At 39.9% G+C, this 6,000-nt stretch overlaps 1 protein-coding gene across 1 annotated transcript in view; it reads left to right on the top strand.

Moving 5' to 3' along the window:
- The first annotated feature begins 1,798 nt into the window (after window positions 1–1,798).
- LOC140119079 (EF-hand calcium-binding domain-containing protein 4B-like) overlaps window positions 1,799–6,000 on the top strand; it is a 56,812-nt gene continuing 52,610 nt past the window's right edge. The window contains exon 1 of the mRNA XM_072137720.1: window positions 1,799–1,933. The gene's annotated coding sequence lies outside the window, so the exon portion shown is untranslated. The remainder of the gene's footprint in view (window positions 1,934–6,000) is intronic.

The following is a 6,000-nucleotide window of genomic DNA, read 5'->3' as shown; positions in this document are numbered from 1 at the left end:
TCCAGCCTTCTTTCCCAGCATTCTTGAATAGCTTGAGTCAAAGCTAGAGTGTCATTAACTCTCAGGGAGGTATAGCTTCAAAGGGTTTCAGGCAACAACAGTGACAGAGGTTTCCCTCCACTTTCAGACAAAGGATCATGGCACTCCCATGTGCTTGTGTGACCAATGTGTTGGTTATGAAGTTATGATCCATCTCAAACCAAGGCCAAATACATATTTGGACTCGGGATAGCAGGGGTATTGAATACTTGTGTCTTGGACACAGAGATGTAAATATCTAGGAGTATAGTAAATGGGTCATGTCTGGTATCAATGTAATTCAGGGATTCATCCCGTCCAATGAGACCAGAACTCTGAACCTATGACTTTCCATTGAGAAGCTAGAACTGCTCCAATGTCCTGGACCTGATACCCGGTAGAAGGGGTCCTAGAGCCCTCCTATGGTTGTGAAGGGATGTGTCTACACCCAATTTAATCAGGGCACCCCTTCTGTTCATTGTTCTTCCCTGGGAGATAATTTACCATCTAAGGCAGGAGGAATTATGAAGTGCGGGTCATCCATTTCCATTGACAAGCACAAAGTAACTAACTCCTAGCTTGCTGATGCTTGTAGTCCTAGCCTTGTATTTTGTACTCTGCTAACTTTACATATATCTATTGTGTATACTGTTTGTCTAGTGTACCCTTAAGGCAATTAAATATAAATTTTACCTGCGTTGCTCTTTTATCTTGATCCACGAATCCTCACTTCTGTGCCTTGGTTAAATATATGCTACCTGGTTGGCTCCTCAACCGATATAATCCTGTTACGGACCAGACCAGCCTTATATCAACTGAATGCTGGTGGCAGCCTACTGGGCGGATAAGGTTCTGTTTCACTGAAGGAAGTGAAAGGGTTCTTTCAGCCATTTTTAGGCAAGTGTTGTGCCAAATGGAAGTTGTCTGGACAACCCTAACTCACTTCCTGCACCTCCCAGAACCCATGTGTTCAGGGAGTGTCTATAAAAACGATAATAAATTGACTTTGCATATCCCTCAGGGGTCCGCAAAACATCACATTTCGTCACACAAGGGAACAAGAATTAACAATAAAACTTTATTGCAGAAACCAGTTGATCATTGCTAAAGTAAGTCAGGTGGTCTAAAGACGGGGACTGCTTGTTATAGTAATCATCACACAAAAAAATATACCAATTATTATATTAAAAAATTATATTCATCTACAAAAATTATGAACCACAAGTGTGTAGAAATAAAATAAACCCTCACAACATTGACAAAAGATTTCAAAGTTATGGTGCCTGGTGGAAATGCGAAAAAGTTTTTCTTCCATTATACAAAGGAGGGTTATAAAATTATAAATCATTTGTTAACATTACATGCATATTGAACCATGTTACTTACGTTTGACGACATAGGAAGAAAATTACGTTCTCTTTTAAATATAAAGCAGAGAAAGGGTTAATAAAAGTTCACCAGCAGGATATATGAAACCCAGAATTGTGCTATTAAAAACTACATTTTGGCCAAAAAAGTCGAAACAAGACCCCATACAACTAAAGTGACAGAAAAATAAAAAAGTTATATCTTGTATCAGAAATGGACTAAAAAAACTGAAGAATGCCTGGGCATTAAGATGGGAAACAGGTGCAGAGCTAAGGGGTTAAAGGTGTCAAATATTTGCCTCCCACGTGCTTGAGGCGATGTAACTTGTAAATGATCAGTTTCCCTGGGGTATTTCCCTTGCTGCTATCATGTGAGATTGCGTATAGCTCTATACAGGTTTACGTTATGCAAAGGGGAGGGTAGCTTGACTTTTCCAGGTATTAGAGCTCACAATGGGAATTTTCTGTTTCCTGCATAACATCATGTCTGACGAAGAGAACTAGTATTCTCGAAAGCTCACCATCAAATATACTCAGCCTCAAAAAAGGTATCACCTGATTTCTTCACTCTTCTTTATATCACAATGTAGTCACCCTGTTTCAGAGTCTACTATGGAGCCAGTCTTTTCGCTCCAGAACATGCCCAAGGTGTAGCACACCTATACGTATGGTATGAGATATAGGAGTGTATTAATACCAAGCAGCTTTAGTACTATATACATACTGGCTGGACTATACTGATACCATTTACTGCTCTTCTCAACTGCTGAAACGTCTGGAAGATATTTCACCTAAACGAGGTGACTTGTAAACTTGTCACTTATACCACTTATCAGTGGTAGATGATGCCCTTTATGACAATAGTGAAAACCCTAAGGATGGCAATGTTGGTAGTAAAATAGTTTAGGTAAAAATGCTATACATTCGAGAAGTTGATGGTTATCTTTGGTTTGTTGAGAAAAGAGGCATTAAAATGTAGGGATAAATTTAGCAATCAGTGTACAATAGAATTCTGTGCTTTCTGTGACAGATTTATCAAGGGGTTTAGACCATTTTCAGCCATTTTTATGACTAGTACTACAAAAGACTCATGGCCTCTAAAAAAAGGGGTGTGGCTTTAAAATCATTGCGCAAAAAATTATGCGGTGTGAACTAAACCAACTAATAGGGGGTGCAATTAGATTAATTATAGAGCAGTAAACACTGATAAATGTGGTGCAGCATAAGACTGTATCTGCTAACTCTTTACCCTAACAATACAACACTTTTGATAAATTTGCCAAAGTATACAGTGATCTTTAGAAAGTCTTCAGACCAGGGGTTGCTCAACACTGCCATGGGTCTTGGGCTGTGTGAATATTATATTTTATACTTCCTACATATGGGACTATAATCATTCTTGGGTAATCTTCAGTTTCAGGACCTTTTGAGAGCAGGAACAGATGTATGAGGATTTCATGGTTGGAGGTCCTTCTCCCCTAGAAGTCTTGAGCTCTGGGCTACAGTCCAAACCACCTAGGTTATAGCCGGCTGCAGCTTCAGACTCTCACTTTTGTTGCCAATTTTTATTCAAGAATATACTAAAGTTTTGCATGGACATATGTATTCACACCCTAAGATACAACACTTGAAATTTAGCTTTGATGACAATCCTGGATGATTTTTTTGGAAGTTTTTTTGAATACAGTCCATCTGTGTTAAATTCAGTTGATTGAACAGGGAATGTTTTAAAAAAAAATCTAGCAAATCTTTTTTTTTAATTTTCAATATTCCCTGTTTTAAGTAAATTAAATCCAAAACAGCCCATTGACCCCATCCTAGGCAACATGCACACAGGACGTACTTTTAGAAAGCTGTTTACAATATTGCACATTTTTGTCCTCTGTATGTGTCCTGTTTTTCTCCTGTTCTCCCCATGTATGGACACAAATATGTTCCATGTGTCACCCATATGTCCAGCATATTTAATGTCCGTGTAAGATACGGAAGGCTGGTAAATAATGCCATTCGCTTGTTCCAGTTACTTGATTTTGTGTTACCTTGCAACCAACCCGACAAATACAGAAAGCATATGGGTGACACCTCACAGTATCAGACTGAGACTACTGTATAAAACATGGATGAGACATGTTTTTGAAACAACATAGGCCCTCATTTATCAAGCAATCTGTGCCAGAATTCTGACAAAGATTGCACATAAATAATTATGCAAATTGCTTGCACATGTATTTATAAAGTGTTTGCACCAGTATTGTGTCACAGCTGCACTATGCACGTAGCGACACAATACTGTGCACTTAAAAGGGCATATTCGTACCGGCCACCAAATTTAAGTTGGAAGTCTGACATAATTGTGGTTAATTATGCACTCTGTTCATGCACTTTGGGCGTCTGCATGGTGCACCAGGTTCATCAAGACCATGCTGCTCACTATTAGTAAATGTGCGCCATATATGCATGTATACTTAGCTAGTGTAATGGTGTCACAGTAAAACGAGCAGAAAACTATAATGTTATCTAACATGTTTTATAGACATATCATGAGTTCAAGGTCAAGTCTATTGTTTACAAGGCATCATGTACGGAAATTTTATTGGTGGTAATTAGCTAATAAACCAGATGTCTGGTAGCAATCAAAGAGAACATTAGAATTAAAAGCAATAAAAAGTTATATGTATATGTTAAAAAAAATGTTTTGAAAAACGCAGTTCCAGCTCTGGCTCAGCCAGTGCCTGCTACACTGTATATAGCCAGTGCTTGCCCCCCTGTATATAACCAGCAGCCCCCTGCCCAGCTTAAAAGAGACCAAAAACTCTGTACTCACCTTTCCGATGCCCCTCGCAGGTCCTCTTCTATATTAAGCTCTGGCTCCAACGCACTCCACGGCAGCGCGTTAGAAGAAGATTTCCGACATCAGTTCACCTTGGTGCGGGTGTCGGGCTGTGACATCACAGCCAGATTTAACATGCAAAGTGTCACGGCCATACCACGATCCTCGGTACGGATCGCGGGTACACCTGTGCCCTCCTACGTGACGGGGTGTTTCCCCAGGCCCTACTCACCTCTCAAGGCTCCTGGCTGTGCTCGGGTCCTGGCGTGTAGGCCACACACCTCCTTCACATAGAGACTTTTAGTTCTGTTGTCTGTGTGACCGTTACACAAAGTCTGGCAAAAATGTGTTGCACACCCTGGGGGAAATTTAACAATAGGGGGTCATTTACTAAGGGCCCGATTCACGTTTTCCCGACATGTTACCCGAATATTCCCAATTTGCGCCGATTTCCCCTGAATTGCCCCAGGATTTTGGCGCACACGATCGGATTGTGGCGCTTCGGCGCTGGCATGCACGCGACGGAAATCGGGGGGCATGGCCGAACAAAAACCCCATGGATTCGGAAAAACCACCGCATTTTAAAAAAAAATGATAACTGTGATAAAAGGCATTTTAGACACTGGGGGACAAGTATGATTGTATCTGCGCCAAAAAATTGGCAGGATTTGAAATTTTTTTGGGCGCAGAATTGTTGCGTATCATTTATAATGAGTTTGCGGCACAAAGAACAGATGTTTCCGACTATCCCAACTCCTCTGTCTTTTTTTGCACAAGTGGGCTTGGCCTAACTGTTACACATTATCCGTCACATTTATGTTAATTTTGTCTGCATTTTTAGGAGCAATTTTTGGTGCACAATAGACCAGGAAAAAATAGGTCAGAAAGCAAAATTAAGGCGCAGTCCATGTAAGATTTTGCCGCACATCTCATTGATGTTGGCATTTTTATGGCGCATACTGATTATTACTGTCTACCCATTATTTACTTATAGGCGTGCACCACTTTAAAACATCAGGTTGTGCTTTCCAGAGACTGATCTCCGATGCCGACAGTCGTGCTTGTGCCAGAATTAGTAAATTGGCTCAGTAGGTATCTATAACCCCACTACTATTTTTCATGAAAATTCTTTTATTTATGTCCTCATATCATATCATATACCGGCGGTCCCCTACTTAAAGACATCCGACTTACAGATAAAGCTTAATTAAAAGACGGACCGCTCTGCCTACTGTGACCTCTGGTGAATCTCTCTGGATGTTTTACTTTAGTCCTAGGCAGCAATAATCAGCTGTAAAGTGTCTGTAATGAAGCTTTATTGATAATCCTTGGTCTCATTACAGCAAAAAAATTTGAACTCCAATCGACACTGGGCCAAAAAATGTTTTGCCGGGATCTACAATTATAAAATATACAGTTTCGGCTTACATACAAATTCAACTTAAGAACAAACCTATGGAACCTATCTTGTATGTAATGTGGGGACTGCCTGTATTGTTTTTTTTAGCTTCATGTTTTTGTGTCTTTGTATTTATATGACAACAATGATAGAACAACATTAAACGTACATTACCTGTCATGGCAGTGTAATTACCATTTAATTTTTACCATCCTTACCCTGACCCCCTTGGTTTTCCACAATTCCTGGGAAATCTCTTTAAGGGTATACATTCTCCTAAAATTTTAGAAAGATATAATAACAACTTAAATTCAAAACAGGTAGCTGCTGCTGATGGTACCTTGTGACCTGCATCCAGATATGGAGGAATGGAACAAGACAGTACC

This window comes from Engystomops pustulosus, chromosome 2 (assembly GCF_040894005.1).
Source record: "Engystomops pustulosus chromosome 2, aEngPut4.maternal, whole genome shotgun sequence".
Lineage (NCBI taxonomy): Eukaryota > Metazoa > Chordata > Amphibia > Anura > Leptodactylidae > Engystomops > Engystomops pustulosus.
Note: the sequence above shows the minus strand (reverse complement) of the source record. Positions and strands in the feature narration are given on the sequence as shown.